The sequence below is a fragment of the Mauremys reevesii genome, linkage group 4, assembly GCF_016161935.1.
Source record: "Mauremys reevesii isolate NIE-2019 linkage group 4, ASM1616193v1, whole genome shotgun sequence".
NCBI classification, from domain to species: domain Eukaryota; kingdom Metazoa; phylum Chordata; order Testudines; family Geoemydidae; genus Mauremys; species Mauremys reevesii.
This window is the reverse complement of record NC_052626.1, coordinates 84,992,156-85,014,282: the sequence shown is the minus strand read 5'-3', so window position 1 is coordinate 85,014,282 and position 22,127 is coordinate 84,992,156. Positions and strand designations below refer to the sequence as shown.

At 47.8% G+C, this 22,127-nt stretch overlaps 1 pseudogene; it reads right to left on the bottom strand.

Annotated features, from left to right (window-relative positions):
- Positions 1 to 14,959: 14,959 nt before the first annotated feature.
- Positions 14,960 to 16,073, bottom strand: LOC120403951 (annotated as a pseudogene).
- Between the last annotated feature and the right edge of the window lie 6,054 nt (positions 16,074 to 22,127).

Below are 22,127 nucleotides of genomic sequence, written 5' to 3'. Positions count from 1 at the left end.
GTGTTGGTATTGAGGTGTTCTAGTATCGCCCTCCTGGAATGTGTTTGCATCTGTGTTTTGTGCCTAGCACCTCCTAGGAGTGTGTGTTTCTGCAATATCAGCTCTGTTCTTGACAGACTCTGTGAGTAGGGCCTGCCTCTTGCTCACAGCCTGGCTTTGCTTGATATCAGCAAGCTTGGACCACTAGTTTAGCTCGGGCTTCAGACCTCATACCAGGCCTCTGATACAAGGGCTTATGTTTGAGGCCCTCCACCTCCGCTGGATATGACTGAGAGACACTTGGTGCAGGACCTGAGAAGGTGCATTGGTTGGGGGGTTTGCATTATTCGTAGATGCATCTATGCATAGATTCCAAAGCCAGGAGGGATCACTTTGATTGTCTAGTCCAGTGGTTCTCAAACTTTGCAATAAGGCGACACCACAACTGCATTTTCTCTTTTTGGGGGATCCACCGTTACCCTGCACCCACCTCTCCAGCCCCATATTTCCCCCTCCCCAGCCTCCTGCTTCCCCTGGCCCAGTCCCCAGCCCTTTGCTTTCACTCTCCCAAACCTGCGCCTTCATCCAGCACCAGCCTGCTCCTCAATCCCCATGGCCAGCCCACGATCCTTACCAGGCTGCGGCACTACAGCTTTTCTAGATCTCTGGATGAGAGGTGGCTGGTCAGTCTTAGCATCCAGGACAAGTATGCTGCTGTAACTCATTAGACTCAACTCCCCTCCCACTGCTGCGGGAGAAGCCAAGAATCCTGACTCCCAGACTTTCCCCATTCCCCTGCCACAGCTGGGGAGAGAACCCAGGAGTCCTGACTCCCAGTCCTGTCTACTAGCTGTCTATGCAGGGCGGATACAGGATCTAGCAGCAGGACAGGTCACTTGTAGATGAACTGGTCTTGTGTATTTAGTGCTGTAGGAAAGGGGTTCTATCTCTGGCTCCACAGGAGCACGTACAGCTGGGTCTGCATTTCCTGACTGATTTGCACAGCATCCTCTGACAGCATCCACCCCCTGGTTTGTGGGAAAATCACTGGACAAGTGTGTGACTTATTCCCCGGTGGGTTCTTTGCTTGGGAGGCAGCTCCTCCTTATCCAAGCATCCAACCATTGCTCTGAATCCTCAGTGGAAATTGGAGAAAAGACCCCCACCCCTTTGTCTAGGCCTTGATCTCTTTTCTAGGAAGTGCTAGGTCCCTCTACCCCTCCTCTGAGCTGACTGGCCTGTATACAAAGACCTCCATGGCCAGCTTACAGATCTCCTGCACCTGGTGGAAGATGAGCTGGTGCCTCTAGGGCCAGGAGACCTTGCTGGAATCCCTTCATACCAGGAGTGCCACAAGGTCCAGAGCCCTGGATCAGTGGGTGATGTTGTGCACCCTGGGCTTGAGCTGGGAGAGGAAGCCAGGCCAGTATAGTGGTACCACTTGGCCAACTGGCACAGCGGATCCCAGACCAAGTCATTATAGCAGGTCATTAGGTAGTGTCACACAAGGCAGGAGGTGGAGTGCACTGCAGCCAAGTACATGCTGTCCTGGCTGTGGCAGTCTTTGAACACGACCAGATAGGTGTTGGGTAAGAGGTGAGAGGTGTAGATGGCTCAGGGGTCCTGGACCAGGTGAATGATGTGGACGCAAAGAGCGAGTAGAGCGCCTCCAGCAGGAGTAACCTGATGACCTTCAGTGCCATGTGGCTGTTGATGACACAGGCCCCCACCACATTCCCAAAGGGGCTGGTGCCACTGCGAGCCTGACACTCTGTGGATGTCATGATGTCCCTGCTCTGGAAGGCTTTCTTATCAAAGAGTACAACCACTGTGCCGAATCCTCAGTGGAGATCGGAGAAAAGCCCCCACCCCTTTGTGGGAGCCTCAATCTCTTCTTTAAGAAGCACTTCTTCTCTCTGCTCTTCCTCTTAGCTGACTGGTCTGAACACAAAGACCTCTATGGCCGTCTTGCAGATCTGCACCTGGTAGAAGGGAGGCTGGTGCCTCTAGGCCTGGGAGCAGGCCTGGCACCTCGCAGGCCTCACAATGACAACGTGTCGGAAGACTTATGACACCCAGTGGGTCTGCAGGATGAAGTCCTGTAGAGGGAATGGAGCAGGTCTCAGGCAGGCCCCTGCAGCAGCTCTGGGCTGCCTCTGGGCAGGTGGTGGCAGATATGCTTGACCAGCTCCATCAGGTGGAAGATGTCGGGATGCTGGCTGAAGAGCTGGCTGGAGAAGGTGGAGCACAAGCGCCAGCTGGAGAGGAGGAGCACATGAGTCCTGCCAGGAGTGGATGGCATGGTGCTGTACCACCAGCGCAGCCAGAAGAGCAGGAGCGTTGATGAGAGCAGGAGCACCTGGTGCAGGATGGTGACCCTGGTGAACGTCCTGCCCAGGTGGTGAAGTAGATGCAGTTTAACATGAGAAGAAGGAAGAAGCCCCCAAACTATCCATGACTGAGAATTAAATAGAGAGGGGGCAATGTTGATGGGGATTTTAGTCAATATTCAATACGAGAAAATCGGAGGGATTATTAGGTGTATGTCTGGTCTGTGCTGGTGGGAGCTGATGATTCTCAGATGCCCATATGGCTCAGTCTTCTCCAAGCAGAGCCAGCTTTGTTCATGGATGGAGCCAAAGAAGGACACAGTGCAGTGGCCAACACCATCTGCCGGGCCTTTTCACACTCTTCTGCCTTCTGGGGCTCCTGATGACTGACCTCTGGTTTCCCAGTCCCAGCACCATGTGGGGAATGATCAGAGAGATTAAAATGCAAACCTCCTAGATGGGAAAGGCTCCATAGCCCATTGTCTTCCCCCCTGAGCCAGCCAGTTTCCCTGACCTGAGACTGGATCGGAGCTGCTGCCCCACAGAGAACCCTCCTTAGGGGCCCCTTGACATCCTTGTAGATCGGGGAGTTGAGCATGGGGATGATGATGCCATAGAGATAGAAAGAGAGTCATGTACCTTTATTTGCTATTTTTCTCACTGTCTCTGATACTATGGGATAGTATTAAAATGGAAAAAAGTCAATGATGGTTATGAAGGAGATTAGAGAGATACAATGTCAGATAGTAAACAGTCATTAGGAAAGTTTTAGAGTTGACTTAAATAGCTGAAAGCTAAGAAATAAAAATGATGATACAAGATGACAAAGCGCCAGGTTTAATTTTTACAGCAAATTTTACTTAACATTTTCTACTGATGCCCAGGCAAATTTCTGTCTATGCAGAGCCCTTTCCTTCTATGGTGACACTGAAAACACAATGCCAAGTAACACAGACACTGAAAATGTTAATGTCAGCTTTTGCCTTTTGGCCCTCTCCCGCGGCCGGAGCCCAGCAGCCCCGCTGTCCCCTTCCCCGGCTGGAGGGTGGTAAGTCCCGCGCCCCGCTACACCAGCCAGAGCTCCGCAGCCCTGCTCTCCCAGCCGGAGCCCCACAACTCCACAGTCCCACTCTCCCGAATGGAGCCCCTCAACCTTGCGGCCCCGGTCCTCGGCCCGAGAGTGGCAAGTGCGGCTGCCCTGCCCGCAGCCCCACTTCCACTGCCACAGCGGAAATCCAAGTGCCGCCGGGAGAGTATATGCCCCACAAAGCAGGCCCAGACTGGCTAAAGCCGGCCCTGACCAAAGGCCCAGGAAAGAGGGGTTGCTGAGGAAGAAATACATAGGGGTGTGGAGACTGGGTTCCAGCCACAAGACAACGATGATGGCCAGGCTCCCACCAAGTTCAGGACGTACAAAACCAAGAAAACTATAAAAAGAAGCATCTCCAGACGTGGTTGGTCAGAGACCCCAGTAGGATGAACTCCCACTGGGAGCTCCCATTCCCTCTTTCCTCCTGCAGGGAGAAGGGACAAAGATAAGGATGAAAGGAGCCCCAATAGCCATGCACAGGAGGGTCACATTCAAGAGCAGCCCCATTTGCTCTGAACCCTGCCCACTTGTGACTTTGTCATAGAAAATCTGGGCCAGCTGGGTGGCAGGTCAGATACTTCTGCCAGGGGATGGCTTTGTTGCAGAAAGGTGGTTGTGTGGCACTTAGTGACAAAAGAGGCTCCATATGCCAGGGAATCAAAGTGTCCTAGAAAACTGGATCTGTGGCAGTTGGTGGGAGTAATAGGATACAGATGGCAAGAAATGGATTTGTCATTGAAAATTGATGCTTAGATTGTAAGCTCTTTCCAACAGGGAGTTTTTTTTTCTTTATTTCTGCAGGTCCTGGTTGTGACTGTGTCTCCTAACTATGACTCCAGTTTTATCTTATCCATAACAATAATATGCCGAGAAATTAAATCATAGAACAGTGGATCTGTGGCAATTGATAGTAGTCATAAGATACTGTAACAGGGCCCCCCCTGCCTCCCGAGAACCCTCTCATGGCCAGGTTAGGTCTGTGGTGGCTATCCTCTCTTTGTCCTCTTCAGGACTCCTTAAGAAATCCACACAGTCTGTCTCATGGCTAACAGCAGCCCTGTCCGGGGCTCATTCAATAACAGAAACAGTTCAAAACAATCCTCCGGGTCCCAAAAGAAAGCCCCCGCCCCAGCCCCTTCTCCCCACCTCCGCCCCTCTCCCGAAGCCTCAGTGCATCAAACAGCATCCCCAGACACCTCTGCAGCCTGGTTCTGGTGGGGCCTCTGAGCCCAGCCCCACCTGAGCCGCAGGGTGAGTGGGTGGGGCTGCGAGCTCCAGGCTGAGCTCAGCTCCTCCGCTCGGCGTGGAGCTCACAGCCTCCCCTCACCACGCGGCTCGGAGTGGAACGGATCTCAGGCCGTGCTGAGACTCGCTGCAGCTGTTCAGCAATGCGCTTAGGCTCCGGGTGAGGAGGGAGCCGGGGGTAAGAGGATGGGGCTGGGGAGGTTGGCTAAGGGGCAGGGAGTCCCAGGGACAGAGAGGAGGCAGAGGTGGTGGTGGCAGTCGGGGACAGGGAACGGGGGGGTTGGATCGTGGGTGTTCTGGGGGCTCTGTCAGGACTCAGCTGGGGGAGTGGTTAGGGACAGGGAGCAGGGGTGGGGTCCGTGGGTGATGGTTGACGTGGTGGGGTCTGTGGGTGACGGTGAGGGGACAAGGAGCAGGATGGGTCAGGGATTCAGGGGTGGGCAGTTGGGGGGGCAGGAAGTGGATGGGGGTCGGACAGGAGGCAGGGCCAGGCTGTTTGGGAGGCACAGACTTCCCTACCCTAAAGCTCATTCAGCAGTTTGAGGCTTGTAGAAGAGCCAAGCTGTTAGCTTTTCCGTTAGGGCTGCCATCCCTTTCACTTCTCAAATGCCAAATTATAGTCTACATGTAATTTCAGTGCCATAGGGAGATTCATGTCACGGGAGGGTGGCTTCATTTAAAATTAGCTACTTGGGGGAGGAATCACATGAGAAGAGCAATATCCTTCCCAACCCTACCAAGGGAGACCCCCCCCCCTCCCCTGCATTCCCTGAGGCTTCAGAGGGGTTAATTCAGCGGTTCTCAAACTTTGTCCTGCTGACCCTTTCACACAGCAAACCTCTGAGTGTGAACCCCCCCCTTATAAATTGAAAACACTTTTTTATATATTTAACCCTATAATAAATGTTGGAGGCAAAGCAGGGTTTGAGGTGGAGGCTGACAGCTCATAAACCCCAGTAATAACCTCGTGACCCCCCAAAGGGGTCCTGACCCCCAGTTTGAGAACCTCTGGGTTAATTGAATTTTAGCACCCTGTGTCCATTCACATGCATGTGCTATTTTGAGCATTTCAGTGTTGACAATATAGGCTCATCTCAGATTCTGGAACAAGCTCAAATGCTCAGTTCGTGGACTATGTACATAAGCTATACTAAAGACAAACCCACAGTAACCGTCTTCAGTTTGTGAGGAACCACATGGAACCAGTCTCTAGGAAAGAGATAAATGCATGGAGATTAAGTCCATTAATGGCTATTAGCCAGGATGGGTAAGGAGTGGTGTCCCTAGCCTCTGTTTCTCAAAGTTATGGAGACTGATATGAGTCAAGGAAGCCAGCAGAGTATCAGAAACCTGGAAAAATCTCTGCCTGGATGGGCTCAGGCGTTTGGTTACAAGCTGAGGTAGTTCAAAAATTTTGGATTTTTTTTAAGCAGAATTTTTTTTATTGTTTCTTTAAACAATCAAACACAGCAAGAGGCAAATATTTGGCCATACACTTGAAACCTCAAACTACTTTCAAGTTTTGGCAGACTAATTTCAGCTTTTCAATTAAAAAAACCCTAACCAATTTTGAAGGAAAGCAGACATTGTCCGTGATTTTTTTCTGCTTTTTAAAAAAACCCTAGTTTTCGATCCAGAAAAGTTTTGATGGAAAATATTTCTCCAACCCTTTCAATGAGCTTTAGTGCCTTTTAGTATTAGCTGATACTGAGAACCAGTGATACCTTGTCAAGAAGTTTTCTCAAAATTGGGTTTGTGCTGAGATGCAGAAGGTTTATTTCTCCCAGGGGTGTCCATGGGGGGGAGCAAGTGGGGCAATTTGCCCTGGGACCTGCAAGGGCCCCCAGGAGAATATAATATTACAATTATTTTTACAGAAGGGGCCCCAAAATTTTTGCCCCAGGCCCCTGAATTCTCTGGGCGGCCTTGAACTGGACAGTCTCTATGTAAAAGGATAAATGAACAGAAATCAGATAAAGGAATAATAACATACAAATGTCAGTGGAGAACACTTCAATCTCCTGGACATTCAATAACAGATGTAAAAGTAGCCATTTTTCAATTAAAAACTTCAAAACAGACTGCAAAGAGACACTGCAGAGCTGCTATTCATTTGCAAACTTAACACCATTAATTTGGGCTTGAATAGAGACTGGGAGTGGCTGGCTCACTACAAAAGCAATTTTCGCTCTCTTGGTATTGACATCTCCTCATCAATTATTGGGAGTGGACCACATCCACCCTGTTTGAATTGGCCTTCAACTTGGTTCTCCACTTGTAACGTAACTTCCTTCTCTTCCTGTGCCAATATATATTTAGGCCTGTATCTGCAATTTTCACTCCAGGCATCTGAAGATGTGGGTTTTTTACCCACAAAGGCTTATACTCAAATAAATCTTTAGTCTTTAAGGTGCCATCAGACTCCTCATTGTTTTTAACTGGTCAGTGATTTGGGCACAGGGTGCATGGGGAACTACCCAGTGATCTGGGACAGAGGGGTATGGGGTTCTGGAGTAACTGGCCAGTGATGTGTCTGGCACAGGCAGAGGCAGGACACTTGCCCCAATGGCTCATTTCTGTGATCTCAGTCAGGCATCTCTCCTTCCTGTCCCAGCCCTTGGCTGCTGAGCCCTGGACTCTCCACTGTGTCACCTCAATGAGTTCCATGGCAGCTCCGTGCAGACAGACCCAGCCCCTGCCTGCAACAGAGAAAGGTCTGGGAGCAGCCTGGTGCCACGTGCCCCCAGAGGGGTTAAGGCCCAGACGCAGGGCACAGGGCGTTGGGCGCAGGGCGTTGTTTTCCCAGGTCTCTTCATTAGGCGTCAGGATGCAGCACACCAGGCATTGTTAGCATTGAGTCTTATTAAAGACGTTTGCTGTTTGTGAACAATCTTGATGAGCTCACAGCAGAGACAGACAGCCCACTGACATTTTTTTCTGTGCCAAACCAAGAAGTGAATCAAAGTGTGTCAAGAGGAGCCCAACCTCAGGGTGCGTTCCACATGCTGGGGAGGAGCACAGCACAAAGACATCTAAAAGGAACATACCAGTCCCCAGGCTGGATCCCATCCGAGTACATTTAGCCCTCATCTCCAGCAGTGGCCCAGAGTCAAAGAAACCGTCAACACACCTGAGTGGACAGCTGGGAAATTTCTTACTAACCCTGTCAGCCTGTGATTCATGTACACCTTAGGGGATGACACCTCTGCAAAAATCATGTCCATGCTGTTCAGTGCCACTGATCTTTCCCTCCTCACCTCCAGTGTAAATCAGGCATTAAACCATCAGTCATGGGTGCTGAATTTCCTCATGCTCAGACATTTTCAAAGCCATGAGGTCAGCTATGATTTAGCAATGGGATATGGGGCCTTTTTCCTCTGGGGACTCTGACTCTAATCCAGCCCCAGGTCAAGGAGACTGGTTGAGACATGTCTATATGCTAGCATTCGGTTCCATTTAGGTGTCTGTGCTGGGCAAATACCTGGCTACTCTCTAGACTTAAAAATATACTAAGGCTTTGGCTACACTTGCATTTCAAAGCGCTGCCGCGCAGCGCCCCGCTGCAGCGCTTTGAAGCGCTATGTAGTCAAAGCCCCAGCGCTGGGAGAAAACCTCCCAGCGCTGTCCGCACTCCAGCTCCCTGTGGGGAATAACGGACAGCGCTGGGAGCCGCGCTCAGCGCTGGGGCTTTGACTACACTGGCGCTTAGGCCAGCAATTTGCAGCGCTGCAGAGGGTGTGTTTTCACACCCTGCTGCAGCGCTGCAAATTTGCAAGTGTAGCCAAGCCCTAAGTGACTACCTGTCTGTCTAAATCAGTGGTTCCCAAACTTTAACAAGATGCGAACCACTTTCAGGAAAATATCAAATCTCATGAACACTTATTATTATTTATCATTACTTTATTAATTTTATTACATTATGAAAACGGCAACACTCTTCCAAGATTTCACTTTTGTAGCTCATATCACTTCAATTAAGCCTCCTACATATTTCAACACGGAAAACCAGACGTGAAACAGCATGAAGGTATTTAAGATGCCAACTCAAGTAAAGAGTTCATCCCACAAGCATTCAGGTCTTGAGCAGTCCAGGCAAACAAAACACAACTACAACAAAGCTTAAACTTATTCTTCTGTATTTCGTTTTCCGATGTGCATAAGAGGAAAAGGCTTTCTTGCATAAGTATGTTGTTGAAAATGGTGACAAAACTATAGTAGCTTTTTTGGCCAGCAGGGAGTACTCATTTCTTGAACTCAACCAAAAGTTGATTGATGAGAGACTACGGAAACTCCTTTTCAGTTCTTAATCACAGGAGATCTCAATCAATTTCTCCTATTCCTCAGTGCTCAATATTTGCATTGAGAAAGTGTTATCATCAAAGGGGTTGCGAATCCAGTCCTTATCACCTGCCATAGCTGGAAAGTATTGCCTGAATGTTTTGCAAAGTCCTTTTGGTGTGAAGTTATATTGGTTTTAGTACACGGATCCAACAGAAGTTTATGTTCTGCCAGGAAGTCATGGTCATGGGGCTCGGGCTGCCAGTCCCTGCATCCTCTGGATGATGGGATAAATTGCACCCTCAGCAGATGATACTAAGCTTGGGGGAGAGGTAGAGACACTGGAGGGTAGGGATAGGGTCCAGAATGACCTAGGCAAATTGGAGGACTGGGCCAAAAGAAATCTGATGTGGTTCAACAAGGACAAGTGCAGAGTTGTGCACTTAGGAAGGAAGAATCCCATGAACCGCTACCAGCTGGCTGGATATGAGTCATCATTGTGCCCTCGTTGCCAAGAAGTTCCAATGGCATATCAGGCTGTATTAGTAGGAGCATTGCCAGCCGATCGAGTTATTATTACCCTCTTTTCAGCACTGGTGAGGTCACACCTGGAGCACTGCATCCAGTTTTGGTCCACCACTTCAGAAGGGATCTGGATTGTTGTGGAAAATCAACCACACGTTGAGTTTGGATCAGATAAGCCTGAGGCTCCTTTATTGTTACAAGCGCAGGGGGGTAACTGCTCCCAGTAGCTGCCCCCTGAGTCAAGAAACACACAAGCCTTTTAAAGCTTAAAACCACAGACAAATTACACATACATTTCTGTGTTGATTATCTTATTTGGAATATAACTGCAAATTTAATAAAGGTCAAAATCAAAAGAAATGATAATCTACCTTATTTGGCTTTTCCTGTTATTGTTATTCCCTAACTAGCTCTTTCCATTGTGATTATAAAAAAACAAGCTTGGCTATGGCAAATTGTGTTTGGGGACTTTCCACTTCGCCTCCTCGTGCCCCTTGTACACAGAAGGCCATTGTTCTGTTTTGGGGACTTTCCATCCCACTTTTGCCTCCTCATGTCCCTTACACACACAAGCAAGCTCAGCTCATACTTCTGGCCTACTAACTTGATCAAAGCCTGAGACTCCTTGTAAATTTTCCTCTACAGGACAAATTGGAGAGAGTCCAGCGGAGGGCAACAAAATGATTAGGGGCTGGGGCACATGACTTATGAACAGAGGCTGAGGGAACTGTGATTATTTAGTCTGCAGAAGAGAAGCCTGAGGGGGGATTTGATAGCAGCCTTCAACTACCTGAAGGGGGCTTCCAAAGAGGATGGAGCTTGGCTGTTCTCAGTGGTGGCAGATGACAGAACAAGAAGCAATGGTCTCAAGTTGCAGTGGGGGAGGTCTAGGTTGGATATTAGGAAACACTATTTCACTAGAAGGGTGGCAAAGTACTGGAATGGGTTACCTAGGGAGGTGGTAGAATCTCCATCCTTAGAAGTTTTTAAGGCCTGGCTTGACAAAACTCTGTATGGGATGATTTAGTTGGGGTTGGTCCTGCTTTGAGCAGGGAGTTGGACTCGATGACCTCCTGAGGTCTCTTCCAACCTTAATATTCTATGATTCTATGAACCCCCAGATGCTATCTATCTATCTACTAATTGACCAACTGCTACATGTAGATCAACAGCTTGTGTCTCTCACCAACAGATGTTGGTCCAATAAAATATATTACCTCACCCATTTCCTCACAAATGGGACTTAGCTAAAACTGTAGAGCAGATTCATTAACTGTCTCTCTCTTTCTAGTGTCTCGGTGCCACTAGATGGGACAGAACATCATACCCAGAAAGTGTGTGGGTTACACGTCTTTATTAATTCAGACGCTCAGCCTTCAAATTGGAGAGGTGTGGTCAGCAGCTACAGAGCAAAGTCAGTGAAAATGCCAATTCAATAAAGAAACATGAGAGCATAAAGTGAAGATTGAACCAAAAGAGGAACTCACTTCGACATCCGTCAGAACAGACTGTTGTAATTATGGGTTCGGGTCACTAGAGAGATGCACAGACCAAGATTTACAAAAGTGACTCGCAATTTTAGGTACCAGAGTGTTGCCAACGAAAGTCTGGCAGTGCTAGGTCTTCTCCTGAAAGGTGCAGCTCCTAGAAGAATGTGGTTACAATTAAAAAAAAATTTAAAAAGAAACATTTCTAGTCCCCATTGAGATGGAGCAAAACCACGTAATGTGACCCAAGGGTTATCAAAATATTAGAAATTTGAAGGCAAAGAAAAAGAACCCAACAATTATAATTTAATGAAATCTCATGTTTCTAAAGATGATCTCATGATTTTTGGAGCAGGACTCATGATTTTTAAATGCTTGCTCTTGAGGAAGCCCTGGGCACCTGCCTTCTACAAATCTGGTGCCTTTATGGTATCTCATTTTCATCATCCAAAATCATCTGTCGCTTTCCCAAACCTTAGCCATTGTCACATTCCCTTTGGGAGCCAATCTGATGCCCCTTGAAATCAACAGGCCTCTTTCCATTAACCTTGGAGAAATCCCATAGCCAAAACGGTTCAAAATCAACAACTAAGCTGGTGGGTCCCAGACAAACACATGATATGTGGTCCAGTAAATGGTGTTTCCAACCCTCCAGAGGAGCCGAGACATGAATGGAGGAAAGGCTATCGTGTCCTCCTCTCTCGGTAGGGAGTTTGCAGTCTTGCCAGCCCAGAGCATTCCAAAAGGGTGTGTCAGGCCCTAAAAATCAGGAGATTGGCTTAAAATCAGAAGGTTTGTTTTAAATACTAAATTTAATTTCCCCCCTTTTCCTTCTGCTTTCTGAGTCTTTCCGTCATTCTGGTGTCATCTTTCCAGCTGTACTAACCAACCATAAGGGGTGAGACGGAGAGATATTTCTTTTAATGAAAGCTGATATCCTGGTGCAATCTCAGAACTCCAAGATCTGGTCTACACTACAGACCTATATTGGTATAAAAATCCAACCCCCTGAGCAAAGTAGTTATATCAACATAACCCCCCTGAGTAGACTGCATTATGTCAGCAGGACAGGTTCTCCTGCCAACATAGCTACTGCCTCTCAGGGAGGTGGATTAACTATGCTGAAGGGAGACCTCTCTTGCATTAGTGTAGAGCACTTCTCCCATGAAAGCTCTACAGCAGCACAGCTGCACCGATGCAGAGTTTTAGGTGTAGACATGCCCCAGTTTTAGGTGTTGACATGGTGGGTTGCATGGGTTGAAAGAGGGCAAGGGACTTGTATGGCTCGGGGAGGACAGGTTTTTCTTTTAGGTGGGAGAGGGCAAGGGCAGTTGTGAAGGGTGGAAACGAGCAGAGGGTAGAAGAGTCCGTAAGGGCAGGGAAGATGCTACAGAACCCAAAAGAGGCACAGATGGTTCCATGCCCAACTACTGCTCCAGCTTGCCCCCCCTGGTTAGTCGGGCTCCTTCCCAGCACTTTCTGCAGAGCCCTGTGCACCTCCTTGTTCCTCAGCATGTTGATCAGGGGGTTGAGTATGGGGGTAACCAGCCTGCACAAGAGAGAGACACTTTTGCCCTGGTCCTGGGATGATGGCTGCAGGTATACATAGATGTAAATGAATAGATATATGTTATCACCATATGATGAGGTTATATCTCCTGTTTTTTCCCCAAATACAGAGCAGAAACATTTATTGAACAACTCTGTCTTTTCTGCATTATTTTCGATAAGCCTACCATTTCCATCTAGTAATGACCTAATATCATTGTCAGGATTCTTCCTGCCCCCCCAACATATTTTAAATACCTTTTTCTTATTGTCTTTAAATCTGCTTGTGTCCCTTTGCTTTCCTCATCAATTTTCTACAATTCCTAATTTCAGATTTATATTCAGCTCCCCCTGTCTTTTATTTGTTATAAAAAAGCCCCATATTCCATTCCCACACACAGCCCTGTGCCTGCCCAAGGGCCTGATTGGAGCCAGCACTCCCAGTGAGGACAGGTCTTATAACACATTCCCAGTCTATCTGTGCTGGAGCTGGATTAGAGTCAGCACCCCCAGAGAAGGGAAAGAATTTATATTCCATTCCCAACCCTCCACCGTAGGCCTGTCAATTCCCCCCCCCCCACTCCCCTTTAAAATTGTAGTAAAAGAATCATAGCCTTTATGGACAGAAAAGACTACAAGGTCCATCCAGCCTGACCTCCAGCATCCCGACTGAAACCTTGTGATTGTCATTTTGTTCGGTGTTTGTACAGTGCCTAGCACAAGGGGGTCCAGTATACTAATTATTTCCATGAGGCAGAGAACCAGCTGCTGGTGTGTCGAGACCACTGCTCACCTTGCTGACCAATACTGTCTCATTGTTACTTTGTGCTCCCGCATCTGCCTGTATCTATCTGTTGTCTCTTGTCTTATACTTAGATCGTCATCTCCTTGGGGCAGCGACTGTCTCTTTGTTCTGTGTTTGTTCAGCATCTGGCATAGTGGGGACCTGCTCTATGACTGGGCACCTCACGCTGTCAGCTTAACACAAATAATAGATACGAATACTGTGTGTGGAGATAAGTGATTACACTAGCAGAGTTCTGGCCCGCTAGTTACCAAGTTGGCCGGTAGATGATGTAGCAAGAGTTTAATAAAGTGAGGGATATTTGGGCAGGAATTCATTGTCTGCTCTGCTCATATAACTCACGGACGAATGCTATCTTGAGAGGGGCACTTGAATGATGAAAAACAGAGATGGGTAGGAAAAGCTGTTCACATCTTGTGAAATTGTTTGAGATTTTAAACCATTTGCCATCTGGAATCAGCATGAAGGGTTGAAATCTTGAAAATTTGCCTGAACCAAAATTAAAAAAAAATTAGTTTGGGTCAATTGAAATGTTTTGTTTTGTTTTAAGGATTTCACAATATTTTGATTTTTTAAAAATCTCTAGTTAGCTTTAATTTGTGTTGAACCATAAAGATGGAAATTTCCATTTACTAAATGTCCAAATGGGAGGTTTCCACAAATTTGAAACTTTTTTACTTTTCTCAAAAAATATTGTCACTCACTGACACCCCACCCCAAAATGTTCAGATTGGATGAATCAGCATATTCTGACAAGAGAATTTTGAGGTAAAAGATTCCCAACCAGCTTTAATGGAGGATCCACATGAATGAAGATCAAAGCCACTTACCACCCCACTGGTAGAGAAAGACTCACTCCATAGACTCTATATCTGTTTCAAGGCATCCCACCTCTGGGGTTGCCATTTCATCAGCTGCTGTTACATGTACAAACTATGTATTTGGTGTATGAAAAAGGAAGTTCTTCTTCATGCCGTCCACAGTCAACTTGTGGAACTCCTTACCTGAGGAGGTTGTGAATGCTAGGACTATAACAATGTTTAAAAGGGAACTGGATAAATTCAGGTGGCTATGTCCATAAATGGCTATTAGCCAGGATGGGTAAGAATGGTGTCCCTAGCCTCTCTTCGTCAGAGGATGGAGATGGATGGCAGGAGAGAGATCACTTGATCATTGCCTCTTAGGTTCACTCCCTCGGGGGCACCTGGCATTGGACACTGCCGATAGACAAATACTGGGCTAGATGGACCTTTGGTCTGACCCAATATGGCCGTTCTTATGTTCTTATTGGCTTCTTATCTTTCAAATATTTTTGAAAATGCAGCTCAGTAATAGTGGTGATTTCTGAGCCAGTATCAAACAAACAACTGGTCTTCACCTCGGCTATCGGTACTTTGGCAGTTAGTCTCCAAATGCTCACTCACACAAGTTGATAGATTTGCTGGCACTGTCTGAGCGCCTCTCAGCACTGTATGCAGACTGATTTTCCACCAAGGACGGGCCAGGAATCCTTCTGCCACTGTTTGGCCTTCTACTGTAGATGGGCCACTCATTCCTGATGCCGCTTTGGTTTTGAGTACCTGGGGCTCTGGGCTCTTTCGCAGTGGACATTCTGAGCTAGTGAGAGATGGTTTGTGTGGGGTGGGAAAGGGAAGGCATGTTGTGGGGCAGATTAGGCAGGCTTGTTCTGCAGAGTGGGAGAGGCCAAAGGGTTTGTGTGGGTGGAGAGGGCCAGGGCTGTGGAGAGAGCAGAAGGCTCCACATGGGCACAGAAGAGGTTACGGTAGCTATGAGAGATAGAGATGGTTTTGTGCCAATTGCTCTCCCAGCTCAGACCTCCTGGGCAGTCATAGCTCCTCAGTGCCCTCTGCACCGCCCTGTGCACCTCCTTGTTCCTCAGCGTGTAGATGAGGGGGTTGAGCATGGGGGTCACCATGGTGTAGAAGAGGGCTACTATCTTGTCCCGGTGCTGGGAGTACCTGGATGGAGGCTGTAGATACGTGGAAATGGCTGTGCCATAAAAGAGCGACACCACGGCCAGGTGGGAGGCACAGGTGTTGAAGGCCTTGATCCTGCCTTTTGCTGAGCGAATCTTCAGCACTGCGGCGCCTATGTAGCCGTAGGTTATCAGGATGAAGCACAGTGGAACCAGCAGGAAAATCACTGAGCTGGCGAGGACCTCAGCCTCATTGGCAGAGGTGTCGACACATGCCAGTTTGAGCAGGGCCGCACCTCGCAGAAGAAGTTATCAATTTGGTTCCGCCCACACCGGGCAGCCTCAGGGTCCGGATGGTCTGCAGGATGGAGTTGCCGGCTGCACAACCAGGCGGTGGCCGCCAGCTGCAGGCAGAAGCGGTGGTTCATGATGGCCATGGCGCGCAGCGGCTGGCAAATGGCGGCATAACGGTCATAGGCCATGATGGCCAGCAGGAGGCACTCGGTTAAACCCAGAGAGAGGGAGATGTAGAGCTGGGCAAAGCAGCCAGCCCAAGATATGGATTTGTGAGTTCTTCGGAAATTCATCAGCATCAGGGGGCCAAAACTAGTGGCGTAGCCAAGGTCCAGGAAAGAGAGGTTGCTGAGGAAGAAATACATGGGCGTGTGGAGATGGGGGTCTAGCCATGAGATCACGATGATGGTGGTGTTTCCAAGCATGGTCATGGTGTAGGAGATTAAAATGAGCACAAAGAGCAGCAGCTCTAACTGTGGCTGGTCAGACACCCTAGCAGGATGAAGTCCCCCAAGGAACTTTGGTTTCCATCTTCCCCTGCCCTTTTGCCATACATCACCTGTAGGGGCCAGAAAGAATAAGGGTGAAAAATATCCTGCAGCAAGGAGATTTGTGATACTAGGTGCTAGTGCTGGGACTGACAGTGGGTATTTTCGGATTGGTAGCCTTGAGTCCTAGGAGACAGGTAAGTGTTAAGTGAATGGATTAGGGAAATGCCAGAATCTCTAATAACCTGGGAATGACCCACCTGCAGCACTGCATATATTTATGCAAAGGTCAGGGAAATCTCTCATCTGTCTGTCTGCAGTGTTATTGTAGTCGGGTCAGTCCCTGGATATTGGAAAGATGACGCGGAGGAGATAATATCTTTATTGGATCTGTTACCAAGGGTTCTCAGAACCCACAGCAGGGGCAACTTAACTGTTTCACTCCAGGTGTTGTCAGGGATAAATGAATGGGAATACAGCAATTCTGCCTTATGAAATATTAATACAAGTAAGAGGACACTATCTATTATTATTAGATTTAAGTGCACACAGACATAAGCAATAGATTTAGAGCAGCCCAGATATTTACCTAAAACTGGATTGGTATTGAGTAATTAGCAGCAGGTTGTGAGTGGACAGTCGTCGAGAAAAACATCTCTCTAAATGGCTTCAGAGGACTGCTCCAGAATCCACTGTATTCACTGATCTTTTATAACTAACTTCTACAAAACACATAGGTCACAATAACCTTTACAAAATCATCACATTCCCAAACTTTCAATAAACTTCTATCAGAGGTGCCCAGACTCCAGGTCTTCCATCCACCAAGGTTTTCAATTTCCCTTGTTGACCATTCTTTCCCCTCCTCCCATTCTGATTAGCAGAAACTCCCAGTTACTTTTCACCTTGCCTCTAAAAGCTGTTTTCCAGTTAACTCTTAACTATGTGGTGTTCCATTTTATTAATTCACCGTGTCTCAATGCACAGAATATGGTTGCAATTATCTTGATTGCATTCTGGGGTGCACACATCCATCAAATCTAGGGTAACAAACAAGCTTCCTTTGGTGAGTGTCACAACAAAATGCAAAGTGAAGCAGACTTTTCAGTACAAGTATTTAAGCTCCCAGGCTGGTCTTTTCAAGGTTTTGTGCAGCTTTTCTTTGAGAATGAGGATTGATAGGTCATTAATACAGTGATAGCTTTGTGTCAAGTTTTCACCCACCAGTGATAGTGTATTTTTGTCTTCTATCATTTTCCTGTGTGAGTTCATTCAAGAGTATAGTGATTGTCTGGTTTCACCCTAATATTTGTTGTTGGGGCACTTAGTGCAATCGAGGAGATACACCACATGTTGTGATTGGTGTGTTTTAGAGTAATGGATCTTGAAATCCGTTTTGTGAATGCTGTTGGTCATCATAGAAATGGAAATATGGCTGCGGGTTTTGTGTCTGTTGTTCTGGCAGGGTATGGTACCACTTTGAGTTGGTGTGACCTGCACTATGGGGAGCTTGCTTACGATGCTGAGAATGGTGAGCTTGGGGGGTTGTTTGAAATGCCAGAAGAAGGGGCTCAGGATGTGGACCCTATCAAGTCTATGTTGTAAATTCATAATGTTGCTAGACACTAAAATCTCGAATTGAACACAGAGGCTGGATATATGGCTCATTATAACAATCTGTGACCCACTGAGCCTCCTCCTCCAGGTTCTCCCGCCTGCCCATTCCCCTCTATGACGGGAGACAAGTTCTCTGGCAACTTTACCTTGAACGAGCCGTTGAAATATGTGTTAACTATTTAGGCTTCTGTTCCTCTTTGTACTTAGCTGTGACACTCTGAGTACCTTTCCCTGCTCTGTGTAAGCTCAAAACCTTGTCTCTCTCACCAACAGAAGTTGCTCCAATAAAAGAAATCAGCTCATCCACCCTGTCTGTCTGCATTTCTAAGACAGTGGTCAATATGATACCAAATACTGTATGTAGCTAGCATTCATCACATCCTCATTCAATCTCTTCTCCTCCCATGTTGTACATTTTCAACTTTCTCCCCATCCTCACTTTCATCTTCATTCCTGTTCTTCCACCTCTCTCCTCCCCTGCTCTAACTCTACCAGAATCACCCAAAAAGGCTAAGAATGTTACAAATACTTTGGACTCCCTGACAGGAACAAGGGCACCTACTGAGGCTTTTTTACCCCCGAATAAGTACATCCATACATGTGAGACTTGGAAGGAAGAAGGGAGGCAGAGAAATCTGAGTGAGAAAAAAGACAGGGAGGAAGATACAGGTGGTGATGGTTGTCAGAGAGCAATGCTTTTGGCCATTCATTCAAAAATGGCTTCAGGACAGAAAGATGAAGACAAGGAATGAAAGTTGAAAGGAAACAGAATCCTCAGCAGCACAGTTGAGAGGCATTAGTTAAACTTGATGGGTTATTCGCTATTGTTTCCAAAATGCTGGGATGAGCTGGGGAGGGGCTGTGTCATTGACGGAAAAACAGTATAAAAAAGTGACTCTGGCAATTGTATTCTGCCCAATTTACCTGCAGTCCCACACAATGTAGTGATGGCCATGGGGTGATGGGAGTACGAATGGAATGATAACATGGAGATTTGTCCTGCTTTGAGCAGGGCGTTGGACTATATGACGTTCCAAGGTCCCTTCCAACACTAATCTTCTATGATTCTATGGGAAGATTCTAGAATACATTAACGTGAGTGAGTGAGAGGGTCTTATCCCGATGAACGGTCCAGGGGATAAGTCCTGGCTGAGGACTCTGGATAGCTGCTTCAGTATCCATCTCAAAAGTGAGAACAATAATCTTCCTTTTCGCCCTCCGTTATTCTGTCTCGCCTACTTAGATTGGGGCATGGATTGTGTGTCCTTCATTTACTGTGAGTCTGTGCAGCACCCAAAAGAACAGAGCCCTGATCTCAGGGTGACCAGAAAGCAAGCGTGAAAACTCGGGACATGGGGTGGGGAGTAATAGAAGCCTATATAAGAAAAAGACCCAAAAATCAGGACGATTCCTATAAAGTCGGGACATCTAGTCACCCTGATGATCTCAGCTGGGTCAGGGACTGGCTCTCACTGTGTGTCTGTGCAGTGCCTGGCACGATGGGGACCCATCTCTTTGGGAGCTTCTAGGTTCAACTGTAATATAACTTGTTGGCACCCACTGAGGATCTGCTCCAGAGAGAGACTGGGGGAGAAAATAAACTTTAGGAGGAAAGTAAGGTGGGACAGAAGGTTGGTTAAAAAGAGAACTGCTCCTGATACTCCAGTGAGATCCACCACTGGAGATCCATGCACCCACTGGACTCCCACCAAGGCTCCGTCCAGCCAGTTCAGATTGGGGCCACAGCATCTGTGCTATTGATAAGCCTATGCTGGTAACAACCCTGATTTTGGAGATGTGGCAGGAAACATCCATCCATCCTAATCATCATAATCCCCCGGTCAGTCTGTCTGCCTGTCTCCATTCATTGTGCTGTTCCCTTCCCCACTCTCTCACTCTGCCTATTTCAAATCCCCTCCGCCCCTGACTCACCTTCATTCACCTCCGGATCTGCTCTCCCAGACCGCTCCTGCCGGAACAGCTCCGGGCTGTTCAGATGCTCTGATACCAGGGCAGAGTTTTAGCTGCAATCCCTGCTCCCTTCACTGAAACCCGCTCAGTGCTTGCAGAGCCCGGAGATGAGGCACCCCAGGCCGAGGGGCTGAATGTCTACGGGGTTTGGGAGGAGGTGGGTAAGGAAACCAGCTAACTCTGTCCACCTGCTGTGTGGGCAGCACAGCCACCTCTGGCTCTGGAAACCTGAGCTGGGTGGGGATGTCCTAAGCCTCTCTCAGTGGGAAGGGGCTGCTGAGAACCCAGCGACGGCAGTGCTGGGAACATTAGAAAAGCCAGAGATGAGAGAGAGAGAGTTACTGAGTGTGTGTGGGCTGACAGAGGCTAGGCATGGGCAGATGGAAATAGAGAGGGGGAGTCAGATGGAGAAAAGGATGGATGTGGAGAAAGAGAGGAAGTCAGAGGTGAATTGGTAGAAGGACAGAGAAAGGCAGAGGACAATAAAGAAAGAGAGAGATGGACAGAAGAGGAGAGAGCTGAATAGATGCAGAAATGTACGGTGGATGGCTAGAAGGATGAGCTGGCAAGCCAGACCACTCTAAAGCCGTCCTTGTGTCTCCAAGCTTACGGGGATGGTATCTCTATGTGTCTCGGTGGGCTGAGGTCCAAAGCATGGCCAGGAAGGGCCCCGTCTCTGAGACTGCAGGTGTCTCCTCCCACACAGCTCAGGATCTCCGTCCCAGACTTCTAAGGGCCGTGTGAGGGGAGGGACACAAACCTTTATGGTTGTCAGAGCTGGAGAGTATGGGGAGAGTTTCCTCCCTGCATCGTCCCCAAGGGGCTGGCAGTCAGCTGGTGATGTTTGCAGAGCCCCAAGGACCAGGGTTGACAGTTTTGTGGGAAAAGTTAGGTCAGGCCAGGGGGCTGGTAAATAACAGCTTAAGCCTGGCTTATACCCAGAACCTGGAAAAAAAGAATTGCATCAGTGTCCAACATCATAGAACAAATCTTTTCAACCTTCAAATGCCTGCATTTACACCTGATGAATAGGCTTGTTCTACACACTACAGAAACTTGAAAATGACTTTTTGCAGAAGGGCATGGGGTATTGGAATAACTGGACAGTTACCTGATACAGAAGGGTATCTGGTACTGGAGTAACTGGACAATGACCTGATGCAGAAGGATATGTAGTATCAGATTGGCTGGCAAAGGATCTGGTGCCAAGATATTCGGCCCCTGTCTGTAACAGAGGAAACTCTGGGACTGGTGCCAACTGTCCCTGGCAGAGTAAGTGCCCTCATTAGGCTTCAGAATGCAACATGTTGGGCACTGTTAGAGTCTTGGCTCCTGGCTCCAGCTGTGGGATCCAGCAATTGGGACTTATTAAAAACATGCTATTTGTGACATGGCCTCTGATGAGTCCCTTGTGGGGCCATTAAAAATTTTTCTGCTTCAGATTAAGAAGGGAATCGAAGTTAATCCAAAGGGAGTCAAAGTCGAGCGAGCCCCATGAGCAGCGGGAGAGATTTTGTGTTAATTTCCAGTGGAATAAGGGGGCCCAGAGATCACAGGTGTTAGCATGATCCTGTCACTTATACAACACTAAGCAGTCAAACCTGGTTCAGGGTTTTGAGGACAGAGACCTCAGCCTGCTCAATCCCATGGGCAAACCACCAGAAAATTTACGCCAAAGTCTGGAAATGTATTGAATCAGATGTACCAGAAGAAAAAGAATTTCAGCACAAGACATACATCAGTTTGAATCTGCCATTGGCTTGTTCTGAGAACCGAACGTAACCCAAACTTTTCAAAAGACCCATTCAGAGAGGATAGCAATTCATAGGATCATAGAATATCAGGGTTGGAAGGGAACTTAGGAGGTCATCTAGTCCAACCCCCTGCTTAAAGCAGGACCAATCCCCAGACAGATTTTTGCCCCAGATCCCTAAATGGTCCCCTCAAGGATTGAACTCACAACCCTAAGTTTAGCAGGCCATTAGACTCTCTTCTTTTGTCAGACAATCGCTCATAGTGGGAAAGAAAAGGTTTTAGTTCAGTTGATGGCTGTGACTGGTGGTTTCCTGTCTTTAACAAAAGAGACTGACACAGGAGATAGGATGGCAGTACAGCTTTTCTAAATCTCTGGATAAAAGGTGGCTGCTCAGTCTTAGCATCCAGGACAAGTATGCTGCTCTAACTCATTAAACCCACACTCCCCTCCCACAGCTGGGGAGAGAACCCAGGAGTCCTGACTCCCAGTCCTGTCTACTATCTGTCTCTGCAGGGCGGATAAAGGATTTAGCAGCAGGATAGATTGCTTGTAGATGAACTGGTCTTGTGTATTTAGTGCTATAGGAAAGGGGTTCTATCACTGGGTCCACACAAGTGCAGGTAGCTGGGTCTGCATTTCCTGACTGATCCGCACAGCATCCACTGACAGCATCCAGCCCCGGGTTTGTGGGAAAATCACTGGACAAGTGTGTGACTTATTCCCTGGTGGGTTCTCTGCTTGGGGAGGCAGCTCCTCCTTATCCAAGCATCCAACCATT